The sequence below is a fragment of the Haliotis rufescens genome, unplaced genomic scaffold (assembly GCF_023055435.1).
Source record: "Haliotis rufescens isolate VD_foot unplaced genomic scaffold, xgHalRufe1.0.p SCAF_2, whole genome shotgun sequence".
NCBI lineage: Eukaryota > Metazoa > Mollusca > Gastropoda > Lepetellida > Haliotidae > Haliotis > Haliotis rufescens.
In genome coordinates this window covers 12,765,836-12,791,154 of record NW_025963890.1, presented here as the reverse complement: position 1 = coordinate 12,791,154, position 25,319 = coordinate 12,765,836, and the positions used below count along the sequence as shown (strand labels likewise).

At 40.0% G+C, this 25,319-nt stretch overlaps 1 long non-coding RNA gene, 21 other non-coding genes and 1 pseudogene across 23 annotated transcripts; all 23 read left to right on the top strand.

Annotated features, from left to right (window-relative positions):
* The first annotated feature begins 558 nt into the window (after positions 1 to 558).
* LOC125382277 lies at positions 559 to 697 on the top strand. The gene has a single exon (XR_007222495.1). It is a non-coding gene; the product is annotated as a U4 spliceosomal RNA (small nuclear RNA).
* Positions 572 to 8,904, top strand: LOC125381889. 2 transcript variants are annotated; one of them, XR_007222112.1, is made up of 2 exons: positions 572 to 592; positions 8,791 to 8,904. It is a non-coding gene; the product is annotated as an uncharacterized LOC125381889 (long non-coding RNA). The 2 variants fall into 2 exon arrangements; XR_007222113.1 differs by lacking the exon at positions 572 to 592 and adding an exon at positions 3,443 to 3,547.
* Positions 1,271 to 1,376, top strand: LOC125382192. The gene has a single exon (XR_007222403.1). It is a non-coding gene; the product is annotated as a U6 spliceosomal RNA (small nuclear RNA).
* Positions 2,036 to 2,174, top strand: LOC125382271. Its single transcript, XR_007222489.1, has one exon. It is a non-coding gene; the product is annotated as a U4 spliceosomal RNA (small nuclear RNA).
* Positions 2,749 to 2,854, top strand: LOC125382191. Its single transcript, XR_007222402.1, has one exon. It is a non-coding gene; the product is annotated as a U6 spliceosomal RNA (small nuclear RNA).
* On the top strand, positions 8,750 to 8,895 carry LOC125382183 (annotated as a pseudogene).
* Positions 8,905 to 9,468: 564 nt separating the features above from the next.
* On the top strand, positions 9,469 to 9,574 carry LOC125382190. Its single transcript, XR_007222401.1, has one exon. It is a non-coding gene; the product is annotated as a U6 spliceosomal RNA (small nuclear RNA).
* Positions 9,575 to 10,233: 659 nt separating this feature from the next.
* On the top strand, positions 10,234 to 10,372 carry LOC125382280. The gene has a single exon (XR_007222498.1). It is a non-coding gene; the product is annotated as a U4 spliceosomal RNA (small nuclear RNA).
* A 573-nt stretch (positions 10,373 to 10,945) lies between these two features.
* LOC125382189 lies at positions 10,946 to 11,051 on the top strand. Its single transcript, XR_007222400.1, has one exon. It is a non-coding gene; the product is annotated as a U6 spliceosomal RNA (small nuclear RNA).
* Positions 11,052 to 11,710: 659 nt separating this feature from the next.
* Positions 11,711 to 11,849, top strand: LOC125382279. The gene has a single exon (XR_007222497.1). It is a non-coding gene; the product is annotated as a U4 spliceosomal RNA (small nuclear RNA).
* Positions 11,850 to 12,422: 573 nt separating this feature from the next.
* Positions 12,423 to 12,528, top strand: LOC125382188. The gene has a single exon (XR_007222399.1). It is a non-coding gene; the product is annotated as a U6 spliceosomal RNA (small nuclear RNA).
* A 659-nt stretch (positions 12,529 to 13,187) lies between these two features.
* LOC124123757 lies at positions 13,188 to 13,326 on the top strand. Its single transcript, XR_006859354.2, has one exon. It is a non-coding gene; the product is annotated as a U4 spliceosomal RNA (small nuclear RNA).
* Positions 13,327 to 13,899: 573 nt separating this feature from the next.
* On the top strand, positions 13,900 to 14,005 carry LOC124123756. Its single transcript, XR_006859353.1, has one exon. It is a non-coding gene; the product is annotated as a U6 spliceosomal RNA (small nuclear RNA).
* A 659-nt stretch (positions 14,006 to 14,664) lies between these two features.
* LOC124123749 lies at positions 14,665 to 14,803 on the top strand. The gene has a single exon (XR_006859346.2). It is a non-coding gene; the product is annotated as a U4 spliceosomal RNA (small nuclear RNA).
* A 573-nt stretch (positions 14,804 to 15,376) lies between these two features.
* On the top strand, positions 15,377 to 15,482 carry LOC124123755. Its single transcript, XR_006859352.1, has one exon. It is a non-coding gene; the product is annotated as a U6 spliceosomal RNA (small nuclear RNA).
* A 659-nt stretch (positions 15,483 to 16,141) lies between these two features.
* Positions 16,142 to 16,280, top strand: LOC124123737. Its single transcript, XR_006859335.1, has one exon. It is a non-coding gene; the product is annotated as a U4 spliceosomal RNA (small nuclear RNA).
* Positions 16,281 to 16,853: 573 nt separating this feature from the next.
* On the top strand, positions 16,854 to 16,959 carry LOC124123754. The gene has a single exon (XR_006859351.1). It is a non-coding gene; the product is annotated as a U6 spliceosomal RNA (small nuclear RNA).
* Positions 16,960 to 18,627: 1,668 nt separating this feature from the next.
* Positions 18,628 to 18,766, top strand: LOC125382250. Its single transcript, XR_007222464.1, has one exon. It is a non-coding gene; the product is annotated as a U4 spliceosomal RNA (small nuclear RNA).
* Positions 18,767 to 19,339: 573 nt separating this feature from the next.
* LOC125382186 lies at positions 19,340 to 19,445 on the top strand. Its single transcript, XR_007222397.1, has one exon. It is a non-coding gene; the product is annotated as a U6 spliceosomal RNA (small nuclear RNA).
* Positions 19,446 to 20,104: 659 nt separating this feature from the next.
* On the top strand, positions 20,105 to 20,243 carry LOC125382168. The gene has a single exon (XR_007222380.1). It is a non-coding gene; the product is annotated as a U4 spliceosomal RNA (small nuclear RNA).
* A 573-nt stretch (positions 20,244 to 20,816) lies between these two features.
* LOC125382185 lies at positions 20,817 to 20,922 on the top strand. Its single transcript, XR_007222396.1, has one exon. It is a non-coding gene; the product is annotated as a U6 spliceosomal RNA (small nuclear RNA).
* Positions 20,923 to 21,581: 659 nt separating this feature from the next.
* Positions 21,582 to 21,720, top strand: LOC125382177. The gene has a single exon (XR_007222389.1). It is a non-coding gene; the product is annotated as a U4 spliceosomal RNA (small nuclear RNA).
* A 574-nt stretch (positions 21,721 to 22,294) lies between these two features.
* Positions 22,295 to 22,400, top strand: LOC125382184. Its single transcript, XR_007222395.1, has one exon. It is a non-coding gene; the product is annotated as a U6 spliceosomal RNA (small nuclear RNA).
* The last annotated feature ends 2,919 nt before the right edge of the window (positions 22,401 to 25,319 follow it).

Genomic DNA, 25,319 nt, shown 5'->3' with positions numbered 1-25,319 from the left:
TGAACGTTTATAAGTGAAATGAACAGACTGCATTATCAAACTTATATTTTCTCTCTTTCTTTCACCTGACGAGCTTTGTACATGCCCACGGTGGCATGGTGTGGAAAGGCACCCAGGGATAAACCGTCTCTATATGATTTGTTTAAAAACTTAGATCATTGTTTAGGATTTCTATGAAATCTCAGATTATCGCAGCCTCCACTTAATTATGTTTGAATGGATGATTATTCCCGCCGAGCACTGCTGTCGCGCATGTCACCTTGCTGTTAACATGAACGTATATCCTACGATGGCTTAAGCCCTCACTTCACTCATCATTGCCGCCTGTGTTAAATGAATTTAACATATTTCAATTGAGACTCAAGGTGTCTGCCCAAACTTTACTTATCCCCAGATGGTTACTAGGGTCGCACTTGAATGGGTGACTACTGCCAGTCAGTGTCAGGGCTTGTGGCTAATTAAACCGGCTTTCTTTTTGTTAAAGTATGCAAATTAGTTCAGACTAGGCATTGGTAGGTCCTTGAAACAACAACCTTCTTATGAACATGTTATAACATTAGCTTTGCGCAGTGGCGGTACCATAGCCAATGAGGTCCATCCGAGGCGTGGTTATTGCTAGTTGAAAACTAATCCCAATACCCCGCGCTGACGCCCTTCACTGGGCGGCATGCGCAATTTTTGTTAGCTCCTACGGGGGCCTCATAACTAATATAAAAATAGAACATCAATTGAGGAAAACAGTGGGGTTTTTTTCTTATTCGCTTCACACACACAACCAGAACATTATGATCTTGTCATTCTAGTTTCATCTTGTTACGACTGGCTGTGTATTGAACAAAAACTATTCCTCCATGTTATTGATACACAGCTATGCACATGTGAACGATTTAAAAGTATGACAGTTAGAGTTAATTGCCCTTGGACGGTTTTACGCTAGGTAGCGCGTATATGTCGTCTGGTAAACGTTCTACATATCATATGCTTTTGCTGCAGACGGATGTGATGTAATTCCGCGCATTCTGCGTCACCGTCGATTATTAATGATACCAAACACGTCTAAAACGACTTTATAATTTACCTAAAGCTTTTGAGAGTGTTACCACAATAGAACCAGAAACCACTAAAATGTACGCATAGAACCGAAATTAGTTTGATCGTTGTGCATGAATTAAGTTGCTACACTGAACGGTAACATGCATATATAGTTCATGTGTTTGGAAAGCCAGCCAAATCTCCTCCCTATAAAAGGACGTAATCACAAGACTGTAGTGTATTGCTAACGCAGTACATATACTAAAATTGGAACGATACAGAGAAGATTAGCATGGCCCCTGCGCAAGGATGACACGCAAATTCGTGAAGCGTTCCATATTTTTAATCTTTACATTCCACCCATTATTGACACAACAAGCTGCATCCAGCATTCAGGTGGCAATATGAGGCGAAGTTGATGTTCGCACTTTAATTGAGAGTTATATGAACGTTTATAAGTGAAATGAACAGACTGCATTATCAAACTTATATTTTCTCTCTTTCTTTCACCTGACGAGCTTTGTACATGCCCACGGTGGCATGGTGTGGAAAGGCACCCAGGGATAAACCGTCTCTATATGATTTGTTTAAAAACTTAGATCATTGTTTAGGATTTCTATGAAATCTCAGATTATCGCAGCCTCCACTTAATTATGTTTGAATGGATGATTATTCCCGCCGAGCACTGCTGTCGCGCATGTCACCTTGCTGTTAACATGAACGTATATCCTACGATGGCTTAAGCCCTCACTTCACTCATCATTGCCGCCTGTGTTAAATGAATTTAACATATTTCAATTGAGACTCAAGGTGTCTGCCCAAACTTTACTTATCCCCAGATGGTTACTAGGGTCGCACTTGAATGGGTGACTACTGCCAGTCAGTGTCAGGGCTTGTGGCTAATTAAACCGGCTTTCTTTTTGTTAAAGTATGCAAATTAGTTCAGACTAGGCATTGGTAGGTCCTTGAAACAACAACCTTCTTATGAACATGTTATAACATTAGCTTTGCGCAGTGGCGGTACCATAGCCAATGAGGTCCATCCGAGGCGTGGTTATTGCTAGTTGAAAACTAATCCCAATACCCCGCGCTGACGCCCTTCACTGGGCGGCATGCGCAATTTTTGTTAGCTCCTACGGGGGCCTCATAACTAATATAAAAATAGAACTTCAATTGAGGAAAACAGTGGGGTTTTTTTTCTTATTCGCTTCACACACACAACCCGAACATTATGATCTTGTCATTCTAGTTTCATCTTGTTACGACAGGCTGTGTATTGAACAAAAACTATTCCTCCATGTTATGGATACACAGCTATGCACATGTGAACGATTTAAAAGTATGACAGTTAGAGTTAATTGCCCTTGGACGGTTTTACGCCAGGTAGCGCGTATATGTCGTCTGGTAAACGTTCTACATATCATATGCTTTTGCTGCAGACGGATGTGATGTAATTCCGCGCATTCTGCGTCACCGTCGATTATTAATGATACCAAACACGTCTAAAACGACTTTATAATTTACCTAAAGCTTTTGAGAGTGTTACCACAATGGAACCAGAAACCACTAAAATGTACGCATAGAACCGAAATTAGTTTGATCGTTGTGCATGAATTAAGTTGCTACACTGAACGGTAACATGCATATATAGTTCATGTGTTTGGAAAGCCAGCCAAATCTCCTCCCTATAAAAGGACGTAATCACAAGACTGTAGTGTATTGCTAACGCAGTACATATACTAAAATTGGAACGATACAGAGAAGATTAGCATGGCCCCTGCGCAAGGATGACACGCAAATTCGTGAAGCGTTCCATATTTTTAATCTTTACATTCCACCCATTATTGACACAACAAGCTGCATCCAGCATTCAGGTGGCAATATGAGGCGAAGTTGATGTTCGCACTTTAATTGAGAGTTATATGAACGTTTATAAGTGAAATGAACAGACTGCATTATCAAACTTATATTTTCTCTCTTTCTTTCACCTGACGAGCTTTGTACATGCCCACGGTGGCATGGTGTGGAAAGGCACCCAGGGATAAACCGTCTCTATATGATTTGTTTAAAAACTTAGATCATTGTTTAGGATTTCTATGAAATCTCAGATTATCGCAGCCTCCACTTAATTATGTTTGAATGGATGATTATTCCCGCCGAGCACTGCTGTCGCGCATGTCACCTTGCTGTTAACATGAACGTATATCCTACGATGGCTTAAGCCCTCACTTCACTCATCATTGCCGCCTGTGTTAAATGAATTTAACATATTTCAATTGAGACTCAAGGTGTCTGCCCAAACTTTACTTATCCCCAGATGGTTACTAGGGTCGCACTTGAATGGGTGACTACTGCCAGTCAGTGTCAGGGCTTGTGGCTAATTAAACCGGCTTTCTTTTTGTTAAAGTATGCAAATTAGTTCAGACTAGGCATTGGTAGGTCCTTGAAACAACAACCTTCTTATGAACATGTTATAACATTAGCTTTGCGCAGTGGCGGTACCATAGCCAATGAGGTCCATCTGAGGTGTGTGGTTTCTACGTAAAGCGATTTTGAGTCTTTCTTTATTCAGGTCTACGGGCGGGCTAGGCATTGCCTTCTGTTTTCGGACACCCCCCAGTTGCTGTTTCTACCTCCAGTGATGGCTTTGGCCAACGCTGTTCCTGGAGGAAAGATTGACCCACAGTACTATGACCCATATGTGGCGAAGTGTACCGTTGCCCTGGATACGTCGGATTACAGGAACATCGACAGAAGTACAATCCTTTCTTTGGTGAGGCCTCACATAAAGTCTGTTGACGTTCGTGGTATTTGGAAGAAGGAGAAGAGTAACAGATGGTTTATCACTTTCAAAAGCAGGAGCAGCGCGGATAAAGTGTGCAAGGCTGGTGCCCTAATGACAAGACAGGGGATTCGGATTACCACCTCCCCCTATGAGAAACAAACAGTGAGGTTGAGATGCCACTGGCTCCCCTTAAACTTGAGGCTAAGTTTTTTAGCAAAATACTTTTCACAATTTGGAAATGTCCTTGATGTGGCCTGGGACAGTACTGTTGTTTCAGGGGACCTTACATGTAATAGTGGTCTGGCCATTGTTACTCTTGAGGTGAGTAATGAGGGCAGGAATGCGATTCCATATATTGTTCGATTTGAAGATGGAGAGACAATGTTAATTACTGCTCCTGGACGCATGTCACTTTGTTTCAAGTGCCGAAGATTAGGTCATGTGAGAGCAGTGTGCCCTAATCCATGGATGTCCAGAAATCCACCAACTGAGGAGGACGACGTACCTGGATCGTTGTTTCCTCGTGGAATTGTTTTAAATGGTGCCTCCAAGAAGCCAGATGATGAAAAATCCTTGTCTGATGTGTCCGACAAAGTTCTGCATGAAGTTGATGCCATTGAGAAAGGACAGGATGTGGACTTGATGGATGAACAGAGTGAACAAGATGCTGACATGTCAGAAGGTCAAACAGAAGCAGAACTTGTGAACTCTGAGGATCGCATTGGTCAAGTTTTGGACAGTGAGGAGTCTGACGGACATGAGGACACCTCCAGTGTCTCCGAAGGCAATGAAGATGTGCACCATAGGACTGAAACGTATTCAGAAGCAGTGAAAAAGGTTTCACCTAAAAGGACCCCTCCTTCTACACATGGATTGTCAGGTGTGCCATCTGGTGTCGTAGCAGCAGCTCTGGTTACTCTGCAGCCAAGGGGTGTGGTTAGGCTGGGAACATCCGCTTCTGAGACCCAGATGAAAAAGCAGAGAACTGATCCACCGGATGATATTCTTTGAACTCGCTTTCAATAGATACGGACACGAAAACGCCTATGGACAATGAAATGGAATATGGACTTAAACATAGACGCACTGGACTCTTCCCTATGGAAGTGATATATGTGTGTTTTGACGTTCTCTTTAGTGATTTAAAACTCACTGGATTACTTGTGTATTTTTCACATTTTTCACTGTGGATATATTCGTTAAGGATTATCTCCTGTAATGGATTATCTCTTTCACGTGAGTATGCTTGTTTAATTTTGGTGATGATTGAAGTTTATGATGGCACCATCTAACGATAACGCACAGAGTAAGAATGCTAGAATGTTTTCCATTTGTACATTAAATTGTTCTGGTTTAAGAGGAGGGGTTAGGAGGAGAATGTTGAAGCATGAATGGAAGGCTATGAATGCAGATGTTTTGTTTTTACAAGAAACGCACGTTGCTTGTGTGAAAGAGGGTCAGAGTGTTGAAAGAGAGTTGGAGTGCAAGGCGGTTTGGAGTTTCGGTACAGGTTCTTCTTGTGGGGTGGGTATTTTGCTATCTAATAAACTGAACTTTAAAATTATAAAGTTTCATTATGATTTTGATGGTCGTTTATTAGTACTAGATGTTGATATGTGTGATAAATCGTTCCGATTTATTAATGTTTATTGTCCAAACGATGCCACTGATAGAAGACGGTTTCTTAATACCATAGATGTTCATCTAGTTACACGGCGTTTTGTAATACTTGGAGGTGATTTTAATTTTGTAATGGATATTTCATTAGACAAAGTTGGTGGTAATCCTCTTGCAGGAAATGATGGATCTAAAACTCTTCTGAACATTCAGAATAATTATCATTTGAAGGATCCATTTCGCTTTCAGTATCCTAGAAGTATTGTCACTACATGGCGTCAGGGTAATATTTCATGTAGACTTGATAGATTTTACGTATCTTCTTTTGTTTTGGATAATGTCAATAATTGTAGATTAATACCATGTTCCTTTTCGGACCATGACTATTTTGCTTTTGATTTTATGATGTTAGATTCGATCTCAGTTGGTCCAGGGTACTGGAAAATTAACAACTCTATTTTAGAAGACGGGGATTTCCAGGTGTCTTTTCGTAATTTTTGGACTGGTTTAGATGTAAATGACACTCTGTCACATTCTGAGTGGGAGGATTTTAAAGGTAAAATCAAAGTATTTATTTCCCGCTACTGTGTTAAAAGAGTAAATGTCAAGAGAAATGTTCAGTTTCAACTTCAGCGCCGATACAGAGATCTATTAAAAGCTGAGAGTAGGTCTCCAGGAGGCTTTACTGATCAACTTACTGCTGTTAAGAAGCAGTTGTACAATTTTATATTTGATACTGCTCAAGGTGCAATTATTCGTTCACGAGCAAAGTATTTAGACAATAATGAAAAGCCTTCTAAATTTTTTATGCAAACTGAGTTTAAACATTCAGGTGATAAAGTTATTCATAAACTAATTGATGATCAAAATGTTTACACTTCACAGAATGACATTTCTAATCATTGTAGAAACTTCTATGCTAATTTGTTCACTGAAGAGGACATTGATGATGAATTTATAGATAATTTGCCATCTTTAGGGAATGTGTCTGATATGTGTGAAGGTATGATTACAAAAGAGGAAGTGTTTGCAGCCTTAAAAAGTATGGACTCTAATAAGTCTCCAGGTTTGGACGGTTTGTTTAACGAATTCTATATAGCATTTTGGGATCTGTTTGGTGACATTTTAACAAATATATACAATTCCTCTTTTAACTTGGGTCATATGTGTGCCAGTCAAAAACATGGTTGTATATCCCTTTTATGTAAGGATAGTAAACACCCATACTTATTAAAAAATTGGAGACCTATTAGTTTGCTATGTGTTGATTATAAGGCGCTTTCTCGAGTTTTGGAGAATAGATTGTCTTTGGTTATTTCTAACATTGTGCACCCGGATCAGACATGTGCTGTGAAGGGTAGATCTATTCATGATAATTTGCATTTAGTACGTAATGTCATTGATTATGTTGAACAAAAAGAGTTGTCAGTATCCTTTGTTTGTCTAGATCAGGAAAAGGCTTTTGACCGTGTTAATCATAACTTTATGTTTAAGGCTTTACATAAATATGGGTTTGGTCCTCAATTTATCCGCTGGGTTAAACTGTTGTACACTGATATTAAAAGTTCAGTGTTAGTTAATGGTCACCTTTCTCCTTCTTTTCCTGTTACCAGGAGTGTACGACAAGGTTGTAGTTTATCTCCTTTGCAATATGTTTTGGTATTCGAACCCTTTGCCATAAAAGTACGAAATGACAGTTTAATTTCAGGTATAAAACTCCCAGGTTCAAGTGTAGAAGCTAAGTTTTCAGCATATGCAGATGATGGTACTGGAATTTGTGTGAATGGTCAGAGCGTGAAACGTTTGCTTCAGTTGAGTGCATGGTATGGAAAAGCATCTGGTGCAAAACTAAATGTTAATAAAACGAAGGGAATCACATTTGGAAAGTGGAAGTTTTCAGCGGATCACCCGTTTGGGATATCTTGGCCAGAATCTTGCAAAATATTGGGAGTTAAATTTGGCAGGAACATTACCTGTGATGACATTTGGAATGATATTTTGGTAAAAGTTCATGGAGTGCTATTTATTGGTTTCAAAGATAGACAGTTGTCAGTATATGGAAAGCCCACTATTATCAAAAGTATGGCTATGTCCAAGGTTTGGTATACAGCAGGAGTTACACAGATGCCAAGCCATTATTGTAAGTTGATTCAAAGGATGGCTTTTAGTTTCTTTTGGGATTCACATAAGTTAGAGCCACTTAACCGTCACATATTATATAATACCCTTTCAAATGGTGGTGTAAATTTTGTACATCTTATTTCACGTCTTCATGCTCTGAACTTATTTCATTTGCATACGTTCATCAATAATTCTTCTTCCAAGTGGGCTAAATTTGCTCTATACTGGGTTGGAATGGCTCTGAGAAAGGTCAGTCCTAGTTTTGCCTCGAACTTAATTCCACATTCTCCAGTCATTCCCAGCTATTATGAAAAATGTTTGATATCCTATAGGTATTTTATGACGCTTTATCCACATTTTGATTGGAATACTCCTATGCATACAAAAGACTTTTATTACTTAATAATTAATGATGTTGTGATGAAATCCAAAGTCATTACCTTATTTCCAAACATTGACTTTTCAGTAAGCTTTCAGTCATTGTCTAATCCTTTCTTAGATCCTCTGTGCAAGAGTTTTGCATGGCGTATTATGCATTGTATTGTTTCAACTAATTACACATGGTATTGTCGTAGATTTACATTTAATAAAAAATGTACTTTTTGTTCTGAAACAGAGACTTTAAGGCACCTGTTCTTTCAATGTGAAGTAGTTAAAGACATGTGGGATATTGTACATAATTGGATATTTGATATATCATGTGGTGTGGTTGATTTAGATTTTGATATGATAAGGTTTCATAATCTTCCTGGCATTAACTGCAAATATAAGCAGTCAGTTATTTTGTATCTTGTGTGTCTTGCTAAATATCACATTTGGCAGGTTAGATCCAATGTTAAATTTTGGCACAAGTCAACATCATCAACAGGTATGTTTGCTGGATTTGTTGAAAAACTGCGTTTAAGAATTTTATGTGATAAGGTACGATTTCCAAATGATGTGTTTAGAAAATACTGGGTTGATGTAGGTGTTTTTTGTAAACTGTCCCCCAGCAATCACATACAATTTAATTTTGATAGTTAAGTCTAGTTTTATATAAGTGTCAAAAGTTTAAATACTGTGTAACATTTTGTAAATTGTTAATCTCTTCAATTGTATATAAAAGGTTTTATCAGATATTTGTACAGATTTCATGTTAATATGTATATATATGTGTATGTCTATGTGTATTTATGTAGTCTTCTTTGAAGACAAAACTTTATACGAAATAAAAAAAAAAAAAGAAAAAAAAAGAGGTCCATCCGAGGCGTGGTTATTGCTAGTTGAAAACTAATCCCAATACCCCGCGCTGACGCCCTTCACTGGGCGGCATGCGCAATTTTTGTTAGCTCCTACGGGGGCCTCATAACTAATATAAAGATAGAACTTCAATTGAGGAAAACAGTGGGTTTTTTTTCTTATTCGCTTCACACACACAACCAGAACATTATGATCTTGTCATTCTAGTTTCATCTTGTTACGACTGGCTGTGTATTGAACAAAAACTATTCCTCCATGTTATTGATACACAGCTATGCACATGTGAACGATTTAAAAGTATGACAGTTAGAGTTAATTGCCCTTGGACGGTTTTACGCTAGGTAGCGCGTATATGTCGTCTGGTAAACGTTCTACATATCATATGCTTTTGCTGCAGACGGATGTGATGTAATTCCGCGCATTCTGCGTCACCGTCGATTATTAATGATACCAAACACGTCTAAAACGACTTTATAATTTACCTAAAGCTTTTGAGAGTGTTACCACAATAGAACCAGAAACCACTAAAATGTACGCATAGAACCGAAATTAGTTTGATCGTTGTGCATGAATTAAGTTGCTACACTGAACGGTAACATGCATATATAGTTCATGTGTTTGGAAAGCCAGCCAAATCTCCTCCCTATAAAATGACGTAATCACAAGACTGTAGTGTATTGCTAACGCAGTACATATACTAAAATTGGAACGATACAGAGAAGATTAGCATGGCCCCTGCGCAAGGATGACACGCAAATTCGTGAAGCGTTCCATATTTTTAATCTTTACATTCCACCCATTATTGACACAACAAGCTGCATCCAGCATTCAGGTGGCAATATGAGGCGAAGTTGATGTTCGCACTTTAATTGAGAGTTATATGAACGTTTATAAGTGAAATGAACAGACTGCATTATCAAACTTATATTTTCTCTCTTTCTTTCACCTGACGAGCTTTGTACATGCCCACGGTGGCATGGTGTGGAAAGGCACCCAGGGATAAACCGTCTCTATATGATTTGTTTAAAAACTTAGATCATTGTTTAGGATTTCTATGAAATCTCAGATTATCGCAGCCTCCACTTAATTATGTTTGAATGGATGATTATTCCCGCCGAGCACTGCTGTCGCGCATGTCACCTTGCTGTTAACATGAACGTATATCCTACGATGGCTTAAGCCCTCACTTCACTCATCATTGCCGCCTGTGTTAAATGAATTTAACATATTTCAATTGAGACTCAAGGTGTCTGCCCAAACTTTACTTATCCCCAGATGGTTACTAGGGTCGCACTTGAATGGGTGACTACTGCCAGTCAGTGTCAGGGCTTGTGGCTAATTAAACCGGCTTTCTTTTTGTTAAAGTATGCAAATTAGTTCAGACTAGGCATTGGTAGGTCCTTGAAACAACAACCTTCTTATGAACATGTTATAACATTAGCTTTGCGCAGTGGCGGTACCATAGCCAATGAGGTCCATCCGAGGCGTGGTTATTGCTAGTTGAAAACTAATCCCAATAGCCCGCGCTGACGCCCTTCACTGGGCGGCATGCGCAATTTTTGTTAGCTCCTACGGGGGCCTCATAACTAATATAAAAATAGAACTTCAATTGAGGAAAACAGTGGGTTTTTTTTCTTATTCGCTTCACACACACAACCCGAACATTATGATCTTGTCATTCTAGTTTCATCTTGTTACGACTGGCTGTGTATTGAACAAAAACTATTCCTCCATGTTATTGATACACAGCTATGCACATGTGAACGATTTAAAAGTATGACAGTTAGAGTTAATTGCCCTTGGACGGTTTTACGCTAGGTAGCGCGTATATGTCGTCTGGTAAACGTTCTACATATCACATGCTTTTGCTACAGACGGATGTGACGTAATTCCGCGCATTCTGCGTCACCGTCGATTATTAATGATACCAAACACGTCTAAAACGACTTTATAATTTACCTAAAGCTTTTGAGAGTGTTACCACAATAGAACCAGAAACCACTAAAATGTACGCATAGAACCGAAATTAGTTTGATCGTTGTGCATGAATAAAGTTGCTACACTGAACGGTTACATGCATATATAGTTCATGTGTTTGGAAAGCCAGCCAAATCTCCTCCCTATAAAAGGACGTAATCACAAGACTGTAGTGTATTGCTAACGCAGTACATATACTAAAATTGGAACGATACAGAGAAGATTAGCATGGCCCCTGCGCAAGGATGACACGCAAATTCGTGAAGCGTTCCATATTTTTAATCTTTACATTCCACCCATTATTGACACAACAAGCTGCATCCAGCATTCAGGTGGCAATATGAGGCGAAGTTGATGTTCGCACTTTAATTGAGAGTTATATGAACGTTTATAAGTGAAATGAACAGACTGCATTATCAAACTTATATTTTCTCTCTTTCTTTCACCTGACGAGCTTTGTACATGCCCACGGTGGCATGGTGTGGAAAGGCACCCAGGGATAAACCGTCTCTATATGATTTGTTTAAAAACTTAGATCATTGTTTAGGATTTCTATGAAATCTCAGATTATCGCAGCCTCCACTTAATTATGTTTGAATGGATGATTATTCCCGCCGAGCACTGCTGTCGCGCATGTCACCTTGCTGTTAACATGAACGTATATCCTACGATGGCTTAAGCCCTCACTTCACTCATCATTGCCGCCTGTGTTAAATGAATTTAACATATTTCAATTGAGACTCAAGGTGTCTGCCCAAACTTTACTTATCCCCAGATGGTTACTAGGGTCGCACTTGAATGGGTGACTACTGCCAGTCAGTGTCAGGGCTTGTGGCTAATTAAACCGGCTTTCTTTTTGTTAAAGTATGCAAATTAGTTCAGACTAGGCATTGGTAGGTCCTTGAAACAACAACCTTCTTATGAACATGTTATAACATTAGCTTTGCGCAGTGGCGGTACCATAGCCAATGAGGTCCATCCGAGGCGTGGTTATTGCTAGTTGAAAACTAATCCCAATAGCCCGCGCTGACGCCCTTCACTGGGCGGCATGCGCAATTTTTGTTAGCTCCTACGGGGGCCTCATAACTAATATAAAAATAGAACTTCAATTGAGGAAAACAGTGGGTTTTTTTTCTTATTCGCTTCACACACACAACCCGAACATTATGATCTTGTCATTCTAGTTTCATCTTGTTACGACTGGCTGTGTATTGAACAAAAACTATTCCTCCATGTTATTGATACACAGCTATGCACATGTGAACGATTTAAAAGTATGACAGTTAGAGTTAATTGCCCTTGGACGGTTTTACGCTAGGTAGCGCGTATATGTCGTCTGGTAAACGTTCTACATATCACATGCTTTTGCTACAGACGGATGTGACGTAATTCCGCGCATTCTGCGTCACCGTCGATTATTAATGATACCAAACACGTCTAAAACGACTTTATAATTTACCTAAAGCTTTTGAGAGTGTTACCACAATAGAACCAGAAACCACTAAAATGTACGCATAGAACCGAAATTAGTTTGATCGTTGTGCATGAATAAAGTTGCTACACTGAACGGTTACATGCATATATAGTTCATGTGTTTGGAAAGCCAGCCAAATCTCCTCCCTATAAAAGGACGTAATCACAAGACTGTAGTGTATTGCTAACGCAGTACATATACTAAAATTGGAACGATACAGAGAAGATTAGCATGGCCCCTGCGCAAGGATGACACGCAAATTCGTGAAGCGTTCCATATTTTTAATCTTTACATTCCACCCATTATTGACACAACAAGCTGCATCCAGCATTCAGGTGGCAATATGAGGCGAAGTTGATGTTCGCACTTTAATTGAGAGTTATATGAACGTTTATAAGTGAAATGAACAGACTGCATTATCAAACTTATATTTTCTCTCTTTCTTTCACCTGACGAGCTTTGTACATGCCCACGGTGGCATGGTGTGGAAAGGCACCCAGGGATAAACCGTCTCTATATGATTTGTTTAAAAACTTAGATCATTGTTTAGGATTTCTATGAAATCTCAGATTATCGCAGCCTCCACTTAATTATGTTTGAATGGATGATTATTCCCGCCGAGCACTGCTGTCGCGCATGTCACCTTGCTGTTAACATGAACGTATATCCTACGATGGCTTAAGCCCTCACTTCACTCATCATTGCCGCCTGTGTTAAATGAATTTAACATATTTCAATTGAGACTCAAGGTGTCTGCCCAAACTTTACTTATCCCCAGATGGTTACTAGGGTCGCACTTGAATGGGTGACTACTGCCAGTCAGTGTCAGGGCTTGTGGCTAATTAAACCGGCTTTCTTTTTGTTAAAGTATGCAAATTAGTTCAGACTAGGCATTGGTAGGTCCTTGAAACAACAACCTTCTTATGAACATGTTATAACATTAGCTTTGCGCAGTGGCGGTACCATAGCCAATGAGGTCCATCCGAGGCGTGGTTATTGCTAGTTGAAAACTAATCCCAATAGCCCGCGCTGACGCCCTTCACTGGGCGGCATGCGCAATTTTTGTTAGCTCCTACGGGGGCCTCATAACTAATATAAAAATAGAACTTCAATTGAGGAAAACAGTGGGTTTTTTTTCTTATTCGCTTCACACACACAACCCGAACATTATGATCTTGTCATTCTAGTTTCATCTTGTTACGACTGGCTGTGTATTGAACAAAAACTATTCCTCCATGTTATTGATACACAGCTATGCACATGTGAACGATTTAAAAGTATGACAGTTAGAGTTAATTGCCCTTGGACGGTTTTACGCTAGGTAGCGCGTATATGTCGTCTGGTAAACGTTCTACATATCACATGCTTTTGCTACAGACGGATGTGACGTAATTCCGCGCATTCTGCGTCACCGTCGATTATTAATGATACCAAACACGTCTAAAACGACTTTATAATTTACCTAAAGCTTTTGAGAGTGTTACCACAATAGAACCAGAAACCACTAAAATGTACGCATAGAACCGAAATTAGTTTGATCGTTGTGCATGAATAAAGTTGCTACACTGAACGGTTACATGCATATATAGTTCATGTGTTTGGAAAGCCAGCCAAATCTCCTCCCTATAAAAGGACGTAATCACAAGACTGTAGTGTATTGCTAACGCAGTACATATACTAAAATTGGAACGATACAGAGAAGATTAGCATGGCCCCTGCGCAAGGATGACACGCAAATTCGTGAAGCGTTCCATATTTTTAATCTTTACATTCCACCCATTATTGACACAACAAGCTGCATCCAGCATTCAGGTGGCAATATGAGGCGAAGTTGATGTTCGCACTTTAATTGAGAGTTATATGAACGTTTATAAGTGAAATGAACAGACTGCATTATCAAACTTATATTTTCTCTCTTTCTTTCACCTGACGAGCTTTGTACATGCCCACGGTGGCATGGTGTGGAAAGGCACCCAGGGATAAACCGTCTCTATATGATTTGTTTAAAAACTTAGATCATTGTTTAGGATTTCTATGAAATCTCAGATTATCGCAGCCTCCACTTAATTATGTTTGAATGGATGATTATTCCCGCCGAGCACTGCTGTCGCGCATGTCACCTTGCTGTTAACATGAACGTATATCCTACGATGGCTTAAGCCCTCACTTCACTCATCATTGCCGCCTGTGTTAAATGAATTTAACATATTTCAATTGAGACTCAAGGTGTCTGCCCAAACTTTACTTATCCCCAGATGGTTACTAGGGTCGCACTTGAATGGGTGACTACTGCCAGTCAGTGTCAGGGCTTGTGGCTAATTAAACCGGCTTTCTTTTTGTTAAAGTATGCAAATTAGTTCAGACTAGGCATTGGTAGGTCCTTGAAACAACAACCTTCTTATGAACATGTTATAACATTAGCTTTGCGCAGTGGCGGTACCATAGCCAATGAGGTCCATCCGAGGCGTGGTTATTGCTAGTTGAAAACTAATCCCAATAGCCCGCGCTGACGCCCTTCACTGGGCGGCATGCGCAATTTTTGTTAGCTCCTACGGGGGCCTCATAACTAATATAAAAATAGAACTTCAATTGAGGAAAACAGTGGGTTTTTTTTCTTATTCGCTTCACACACACAACCCGAACATTATGATCTTGTCATTCTAGTTTCATCTTGTTACGACTGGCTGTGTATTGAACAAAAACTATTCCTCCATGTTATTGATACACAGCTATGCACATGTGAACGATTTAAAAGTATGACAGTTAGAGTTAATTGCCCTTGGACGGTTTTACGCTAGGTAGCGCGTATATGTCGTCTGGTAAACGTTCTACATATCACATGCTTTTGCTACAGACGGATGTGACGTAATTCCGCGCATTCTGCGTCACCGTCGATTATTAATGATACCAAACACGTCTAAAACGACTTTATAATTTACCTAAAGCTTTTGAGAGTGTTACCACAATAGAACCAGAAACCACTAAAATGTACGCATAGAACCGAAATTAGTTTGATCGTTGTGCATGAATAAAGTTGCTACACTGAACGGTTACATGCATATATAGTTCATGTGTTTGGAAAGCCAGCCAAATCTCCTCCCTATAAAAGGACGTAATCACAAGACTGTAGTGTATTGCTAACGCAGTACATATACTAAAATTGGAACGATACAGAGAAGATTAGCATGGCCCCTGCGCAAGGATGACACGCAAATTCGTGAAGCGTTCCATATTTTTAATCTTTACATTCCACCCATTATTGACACAACAAGCTGCATCCAGCATTCAGGTGGCAATATGAGGCGAAGTTGATGTTCGCACTTTAATTGAGAGTTATATGAACGTTTATAAGTGAAATGAACAGACTGCATTATCAAACTTATATTTTCTCTCTTTCTTTCACCTGACGAGCTTTGTACATGCCCACGGTGGCATGGTGTGGAAAGGCACCCAGGGATAAACCGTCTCTATATGATTTGTTTAAAAACTTAGATCATTGTTTAGGATTTCTATGAAATCTCAGATTATCGCAGCCTCCACTTAATTATGTTTGAATGGATGATTATTCCCGCCGAGCACTGCTGTCGCGCATGTCACCTTGCTGTTAACATGAACGTATATCCTACGATGGCTTAAGCCCTCACTTCACTCATCATTGCCGCCTGTGTTAAATGAATTTAACATATTTCAATTGAGACTCAAGGTGTCTGCCCAAACTTTACTTATCCCCAGATGGTTACTAGGGTCGCACTTGAATGGGTGACTACTGCCAGTCAGTGTCAGGGCTTGTGGCTAATTAAACCGGCTTTCTTTTTGTTAAAGTATGCAAATTAGTTCAGACTAGGCATTGGTAGGTCCTTGAAACAACAACCTTCTTATGAACATGTTATAACATTAGCTTTGCGCAGTGGCGGTACCATAGCCAATGAGGTCCATCCGAGGCGTGGTTATTGCTAGTTGAAAACTAATCCCAATACCCCGCGCTGACGCCCTTCACTGGGCGGCATGCGCAATTTTTGTTAGCTCCTACGGGGGCCTCATAACTAATATAAAAATAGAACTTCAATTGAGGAAAACAGTGGGGTTTTTTTCTTATTCGCTTCACACACACAACCCGAACATTATGATCTTGTCATTCTAGTTTCATCTTGTTACGACTGGCTGTGTATTGAACAAAAACTATTCCTCCATGTTATTGATACACAGCTATGCACATGTGAACGATTTAAAAGTATGACAGTTAGAGTTAATTGCCCTTGGACGGTTTTACGCTAGGTAGCGCGTATATGTCGTCTGGTAAACGTTTTACATATCATATGCTTTTGCTGCAGACGGATGTGATGTAATTCCGCGCATTCTGCCTCACCGTCGATTATTAATGATACCAAACACGTCTAAAACGACTTTATAATTTACCTAAAGCTTTTGAGAGTGTTACCACAATAGAACCAGAAACCACTAAAATGTACGCATAGAACCGAAATTAGTTTGATCGTTGTGCATGAATTAAGTTGCTACACTGAACGGTAACATGCATATATAGTTCATGTGTTTGGAAAGCCAGCCAAATCTCCTCCCTATAAAAGGACGTAATCACAAGACTGTAGTGTATTGCTAACGCAGTACATATACTAAAATTGGAACGATACAGAGAAGATTAGCATGGCCCCTGCGCAAGGATGACACGCAAATTCGTGAAGCGTTCCATATTTTTAATCTTTACATTCCACCCATTATTGACACAACAAGCTGCATCCAGCATTCAGGTGGCAATATGAGGCGAAGTTGATGTTCGCACTTTAATTGAGAGTTATATGAACGTTTATAAGTGAAATGAACAGACTGCATTATCAAACTTATATTTTCTCTCTTTCTTTCACCTGACGAGCTTTGTACATGCCCACGGTGGCATGGTGTGGAAAGGCACCCAGGGATAAACCGTCTCTATATGATTTGTTTAAAAACTTAGATCATTGTTTAGGATTTCTATGAAATCTCAGATTATCGCAGCCTCCACTTAATTATGTTTGAATGGATGATTATTCCCGCCGAGCACTGCTGTCGCGCATGTCACCTTGCCGTTAACATGAACGTATATCCTACGATGGCTTAAGCCCTCACTTCACTCATCATTGCCGCCTGTGTTAAATGAATTTAACATATTTCAATTGAGACTCAAGGTGTCTGCCCAAACTTTACTTATCCCCAGATGGTTACTAGGGTCGCACTTGAATGGGTGACTACTGCCAGTCAGTGTCAGGGCTTGTGGCTAATTAAACCGGCTTTCTTTTTGTTAAAGTATGCAAATTAGTTCAGACTAGGCATTGGTAGGTCCTTGAAACAACAACCTTCTTATGAACATGTTATAACATTGCAGAACTCATGGGTATCGCCACGGCGCTCCACAGCCATCACACTAAAAACCAAAAAAAAATCTTAATACTCTCAGACTCACTAAGTGGACTTCAGGCCCTCCAAAACAAAAACACCAAAAACCGCCCCAAATTAATAAACCAAATTCTCAAAAGCGTAAACAAACTAACAGAGGCAGGCAAAAACATACAACTTATCTGGATACCAGCTCACGTAGGAATATACGGGAATGAAAACGCAGACAGAGCCGCAAAACAATCCCTAAATATACCAGACATAAGCCTTAAGCTACCAATATCTAAAGCAGAGATCAAAAGTATAAACAAACGTAAAATCACCCAAAAATGGCATAACCTCTATCAAAACACAAAAACCCAAATCTTAAAAATCCTCAAAAAACCCCTTACCAAACCAAAAATCCTCCATCCCTCCAAAAAAATCGATAGAATAATCACCAAACTCCAAACAGGACACACCAAACTAAATAACCACCTTCTAAAACTAAAAAAACACGCAAACGGGAAGTGCCCACACTGCACTCACCCAGAAACAATAGACCACGTACTACTACATTGCACCCACTACCTCACCCAACGTACAACATTACAAACCAACCTAAATCCAAATAAAGCTCTTACCTTAGAAGCAATCCTTAACCCCCAAAATAAAATAGAAAACTTCAAAGCCCTAGGCATTTACCTAACCAAAACAGACCTAATTAACCGTATTTAAAAACTTCACTAAACCACCAACACTAAACATCTAAAAACAACAACTCACCCCCACACACTCCCTTAGTCCCAACCACTCCCCCAAGGCATGTCTTCCAAATCTCAAAATTTCAAAACTTTATATAAGCAACCACTAAACCCCCCTCCTTGGTTGCACTCTTCTCGCTTCCCCTTTTATATCACTAAATGGCCCGGCCGGGCCCGTGTGCGAAATACGCTCCAGTCGGAAAGCGCACGTAAAATCCCCTAATATAAGTAAGTAAGTAAGTTATAACATTAGCTTTGCGCAGTGGCGGTACCATAGCCAATGAGGTCCATCCGAGGCGTGGTTATTGCTAGTTGAAAACTAATCCCAATACCCCGCGCTGACGCCCTTCACTGGGCGGCATGCGCAATTTTTGTTAGCTCCTACGGGGGCCTCATAACTAATATAAAAATAGAACTTCAATTGAGGAAAACAGTGGGGTTTTTTTCTTATTCGCTTCACACACACAACCCGAACATTATGATCTTGTCATTCTAGTTTCATCTTGTTACGACTGGCTGTGTATTGAACAAAAACTATTCCTCCATGTTATTGATACACAGCTATGCACATGTGAACGATTTAAAAGTATGACAGTTAGAGTTAATTGCCCTTGGACGGTTTTACGCTAGGTAGCGCGTATATGTCGTCTGGTAAACGTTCTACATATGATATGCTTTTGCTGCAGACGGATGTGATTTAATTCCGCGCATTCTGCCTCACCGTCGATTATTAATGATACCAAACACGTCTAAAACGACTTTATAATTTACCTAAAGCTTTTGAGAGTGTTACCACAATAGAACCAGAAACCACTAAAATGTACGCATAGAACCAAAATTAGTTTGATCGTTGTGCATGAATTAAGTTGCTACACTGAACGGTAACATGCATATATAGTTCATGTGTTTGGAAAGCCAGCCAAATCTCCTCCCTATAAAAGGACGTAATCACAAGACTGTAGTGTATTGCTAACGCAGTACATATACTAAAATTGGAACGATACAGAGAAGATTAGCATGGCCCCTGCGCAAGGATGACACGCAAATTCGTGAAGCGTTCCATATTTTTAATCTTTACATTCCACCCATTATTGACACAACAAGCTGCATCCAGCATTCAGGTGGCAATATGAGGCGAAGTTGATGTTCGCACTTTAATTGAGAGTTATATGAACGTTTATAAGTGATATGAACAGACTGCATTATCAAACTTATATTTTCTCTCTTTCTTTCACCTGACGAGCTTTGTACATGCCCACGGTGGCATGGTGTGGAAAGGCACCCAGGGATAAACCGTCTCTATATGATTTGTTTAAAAACTTAGATCATTGTTTAGGATTTCTATGAAATCTCAGATTATCGCAGCCTCCACTTAATTATGTTTGAATGGATGATTATTCCCGCCGAGCACTGCTGTCGCGCATGTCACCTTGCCGTTAACATGAACGTATATCCTACGATGGCTTAAGCCCTCACTTCACTCATCATTGCCGCCTGTGTTAAATGAATTTAACATATTTCAATTGAGACTCAAGGTGTCTGCCCAAACTTTACTTATCCCCAGATGGTTACTAGGGTCGCACTTGAATGGGTGACTACTGCCAGTCAGTGTCAGGGCTTGTGGCTAATTAAACCGGCTTTCTTTTTGTTAAAGTATGCAAATTAGTTCAGACTAGGCATTGGTAGGTCCTTGAAACAACAACCTTCTTATGAACATGTTATAACATTAGCTTTGCGCAGTGGCGGTACCATAGCCAATGAGGTCCATCCGAGGCGTGGTTATTGCTAGTTGAAAACTAATCCCAATACCCCGCGCTGACGCTCTTCACTGGGCGGCATGCGCAATTTTTGTTAGCTCCTACGGGGGCCTCGTAACTAATATAAAAATAGAACTTCAATTGAGGAAAACAGTGGGTTTTTTTTCTTATTCGCTTCACACACACAACCCGAACATTATGATCTTGTCATTCTAGTTTCATCTTGTTACGACTGGCTGTGTATTGAACAAAAACTATTCCTCCATGTTATTGATACACAGCTATGCACATGTGAACGATTTAAAAGTATGACAGTTAGAGTTAATTGCCCTTGGACGGTTTTACGCTAGGTAGCGCGTATATGTCGTCTGGTAAACGTTCTACATATCATATGCTTTTGCTGCAGACGGATGTGATGTAATTCCGCGCATTCTGCCTCACCGTCGATTATTAATGATACCAAACACGTCTAAAACGACTTTATAATTTACCTAAAGCTTTTGAGAGTGTTACCACAATAGAACCAGAAACCACTAAAATGTACGCATAGAACCGAAATTAGTTTGATCGTTGTGCATGAATTAAGTTGCTACACTGAACGGTAACATGCATATATAGTTCATGTGTTTGGAAAGCCAGCCAAATCTCCTCCCTATAAAAGGACGTAATCACAAGACTGTAGTGTATTGCTAACGCAGTACATATACTAAAATTGGAACGATACAGAGAAGATTAGCATGGCCCCTGCGCAAGGATGACACGCAAATTCGTGAAGCGTTCCATATTTTTAATCTTTACATTCCACCCATTATTGACACAACAAGCTGCATCCAGCATTCAGGTGGCAATATGAGGCGAAGTTGATGTTCGCACTTTAATTGAGAGTTATATGAACGTTTATAAGTGAAATGAACAGACTGCATTATCAAACTTATATTTTCTCTCTTTCTTTCACCTGACGAGCTTTGTACATGCCCACGGTGGCATGGTGTGGAAAGGCACCCAGGGATAAACCGTCTCTATATGATTTGTTTAAAAACTTAGATCATTGTTTAGGATTTCTATGAAATCTCAGATTATCGCAGCCTCCACTTAATTATGTTTGAATGGATGATTATTCCCGCCGAGCACTGCTGTCGCGCATGTCACCTTGCCGTTAACATGAACGTATATCCTACGATGGCTTAAGCCCTCACTTCACTCATCATTGCCGCCTGTGTTAAATGAATTTAACATATTTCAATTGAGACTCAAGGTGTCTGCCCAAACTTTACTTATCCCCAGATGGTTACTAGGGTCGCACTTGAATGGGTGACTACTGCCAGTCAGTGTCAGGGCTTGTGGCTAATTAAACCGGCTTTCTTTTTGTTAAAGTATGCAAATTAGTTCAGACTAGGCATTGGTAGGTCCTTGAAACAACAACCTTCTTATGAACATGTTATAACATTAGCTTTGCGCAGTGGCGGTACCATAGCCAATGAGGTCCATCCGAGGCGTGGTTATTGCTAGTTGAAAACTAATCCCAATACCCCGCGCTGACGCCCTTCACTGGGCGGCATGCGCAATTTTTCTTAGCTCCTACGGGGGCCTCATAACTAATATAAAAATAGAACTTCAATTGAGGAAAACAGTGGGGTTTTTTTTCTTATTCGCTTCACACACACAACCCGAACATTATGATCTTGTCATTCTAGTTTCATCTTGTTACGACTGGCTGTGTATTGAACAAAAACTATTCCTCCATGTTATTGATACACAGCTATGCACATGTGAACGATTTAAAAGTATGACAGTTAGAGTTAATTGCCCTTGGACGGTTTTACGCTAGGTAGCGCGTATATGTCGTCTGGTAAACGTTCTACATATCATATGCTTTTGCTGCAGACGGATGTGATGTAATTCCGCGCATTCTGCCTCACCGTCGATTATTAATGATACCAAACACGTCTAAAACGACTTTATAATTTACCTAAAGCTTTTGAGAGTGTTACCACAATAGAACCAGAAACCACTAAAATGTACGCATAGAACCGAAATTAGTTTGATCGTTGTGCATGAATTAAGTTGCTACACTGAACGGTAACATGCATATATAGTTCATGTGTTTGGAAAGCCAGCCAAATCTCCTCCCTATAAAAGGACGTAATCACAAGACTGTAGTGTATTGCTAACGCAGTACATATACTAAAATTGGAACGATACAGAGAAGATTAGCATGGCCCCTGCGCAAGGATGACACGCAAATTCGTGAAGCGTTCCATATTTTTAATCTTTACATTCCACCCATTATTGACACAACAAGCTGCATCCAGCATTCAGGTGGCAATATGAGGCGAAGTTGATGTTCGCACTTTAATTGAGAGTTATATGAACGTTTATAAGTGATATGAACAGACTGCATTATCAAACTTATATTTTCTCTCTTTCTTTCACCTGACGAGCTTTGTACATGCCCACAACCTTCTTATGAACATGTTATAACATTAGCTTTGCGCAGTGGCGGTACCATAGCCAATGAGGTCCATCCGAGGTGTGTGGTTTCTACGTAAAGCGATTTTGAGTCTTTCTTTATTCAGGTCTACGGGCGGGTTAGGCATTGCCTTCTGTTTTCGGACACCCCCCAGTTGCTGTTTCTACCTCCAGTGATGGCTTTGGCCAACGCTGTTCCTGGAGGAAAGATTGACCCACAGTACTATGACCCATATGTGGCGAAGTGTACCGTTGCCCTGGATACGTCGGATTACAGGAACATCGACAGAAGTACAATCCTTTCTTTGGTGAGGCCTCACATAAAGTCTGTTGACGTTCGTGGTATTTGGAAGAAGGAGAAGAGTAACAGATGGTTTATCACTTTCAAAAGCAGGAGCAGCGCGGATAAAGTGTGCAAGGCTGGTGCCCTAGTGACAAGACAGTGACAAGATTCGGATTACCACCTCCCCCTATGAGAAACAAACAGTGAGGTTGAGATGCCACTGGCTCCCCTTAAACTTGAGGCTAAGTTTTTTAGCAAAATACTTTTCACAATTTGGAAATGTCCTTGATGTGGCCTGGGACAGTACTGTTGTTTCAGGGGACCTTACATGTAATAGTGGTCTGGCCATTGTTACTCTTGAGGTGAGTGATGAGGGCAGGAATGCGATTCCATATATTGTTCGATTTGAAGATGGAGAGACAATGTTAATTACTGCTCCTGGACGCATGTCACTCTGTTTCAAGTGCCGAAGATTAGGTCATGTGAGAGCAGTGTGCCCTAATCCACGGATGTCCAGAAATCCACCAACTGAGGAGGACGACGTACCTGGATCGTTGTTTCCTCGTGGAATTGTTTTAAATGGTGCCTCCAAGAAGCCAGATGATGAAAAATCCTTGTCTGATGTGTCCGACAAAGTTCTGCATGAAGTTGATGCCATTGAGAAAGGACAGGATGTGGACTTGATGGATGAACAGAGTGAACAAGATGCTGACATGTCAGAAGGTCAAACAGAAGCAGAACTTGTGAGCTCTGAGGATCGCATTGGTCAAGTTTTGGACAGTGAGGAGTCTGACGGACATGAGGACACCTCCAGTGTCTCCGAAGGCAATGAAGATGTGCACCATAGGACTGAAACGTATTCAGAAGCAGTGAAAAAGGTTTCACCTAAAAGGACCCCTCCTTCTACACATGGCTTGTCAGGTGTGCCATCTGGTGTCGTAGCAGCAGCTCTGGTTACTCTGCAGCCAAGGGGTGTGGTTAGGCTGGGAACATCCGCTTCTGAAACCCAGATGAAAAAGCAGAGAACTGATCCACCGGATGATATTCTTTGAACTCGCTTTCAATAGATACGGACACGAAAACGCCTATGGACAATGAAATGGAATATGGACTTAAACATAGACGCACTGGACTCTTCCCTACGGAAGTGATATATGTGTGTTTTGACGTTCTCTTTAGTGATTTAAAACTCACTAGATTACTTGTGTATTTTTCACATTTTTCACTGTGGATATATTCGTTAAGGATTATCTCCTGTAATGGATTATCTCTTTCACGTGAGTATGCTTGTTTAATTTTGGTGATGATTGAAGTTTATGATGGCACCATCTAACGATAACGCACAGAGAAAGAATGCTAGAATGTTTTCCATTTGTACATTAAATTGTTCTGGTTTAAGGGGAGGGGTTAGGAGGAGAATGTTGAAGCATGAATGGAAGGCTATGAATGCAGATGTTTTGTTTTTACAAGAAACGCACGTTGCTTGTGTGAAAGAGGGTCAGAGTGTTGAAAGAGAGTTGGAGTGCAAGGCGGTTTGGAGTTTCGGTACAGGTTCTTCTTGTGGGGTGGGTATTTTGCTATCTAATAAACTGAACTTTAAAATTATAAAGTTTCATTATGATTTTGATGGTCGTTTATTAGTACTAGATGTTGATATGTGTGATAAATCGTTCCGATTTATTAATGTTTATTGTCCAAACGATGCCACTGATAGAAGACGGTTTCTTAATACCATAGATGTTCATCTAGTTACACGGCGTTTTGTAATACTTGGAGGTGATTTTAATTTTGTAATGGATATTTCATTAGACAAAGTTGGTGGTAATCCTCTTGCAGGAAATGATGGATCTAAAACTCTTCTGAACATTCAGAATAATTATCATTTGAAGGATCCATTTCGCTTTCAGTATCCTAGAAGTATTGTCACTACATGGCGTCAGGGTAATATTTCTTGTAGACTTGATAGATTTTACGTATCTTCTTTTGTTTTGGATAATGTCAATAATTGTAGATTAATACCATGTTCCTTTTCGGACCATGACTATTTTGCTTTTGATTTTATGATGTTAGATTCGATCTCAGTTGTTCCAGGGTACTGGAAAATTAAAAACTCTATTTTAGAAGACGGAGATTTCCAGGTGTCTTTTCGTAATTTTTGGACTGGTTTAGATGTAAATGACACTCTGTCACATTCTGAGTGGGAGGATCTTAAAGGTAAAATCAAAGTATTTATTTCCCGCTACTGTGTTAAAAGAGTAAATGTCAAGAGAAATGTTCAGTTTCAACTTCAGCGCCGATACAGAGATCTATTAAAAGCTGAGAGTAGGTCTCCAGGAGGCTTTACTGATCAACTTACTGCTGTTAAGAAGCAGTTGTACAATTTTATATTTGATACTGCTCAAGGTGCAATTATTCGTTCACGAGCAAAGTATTT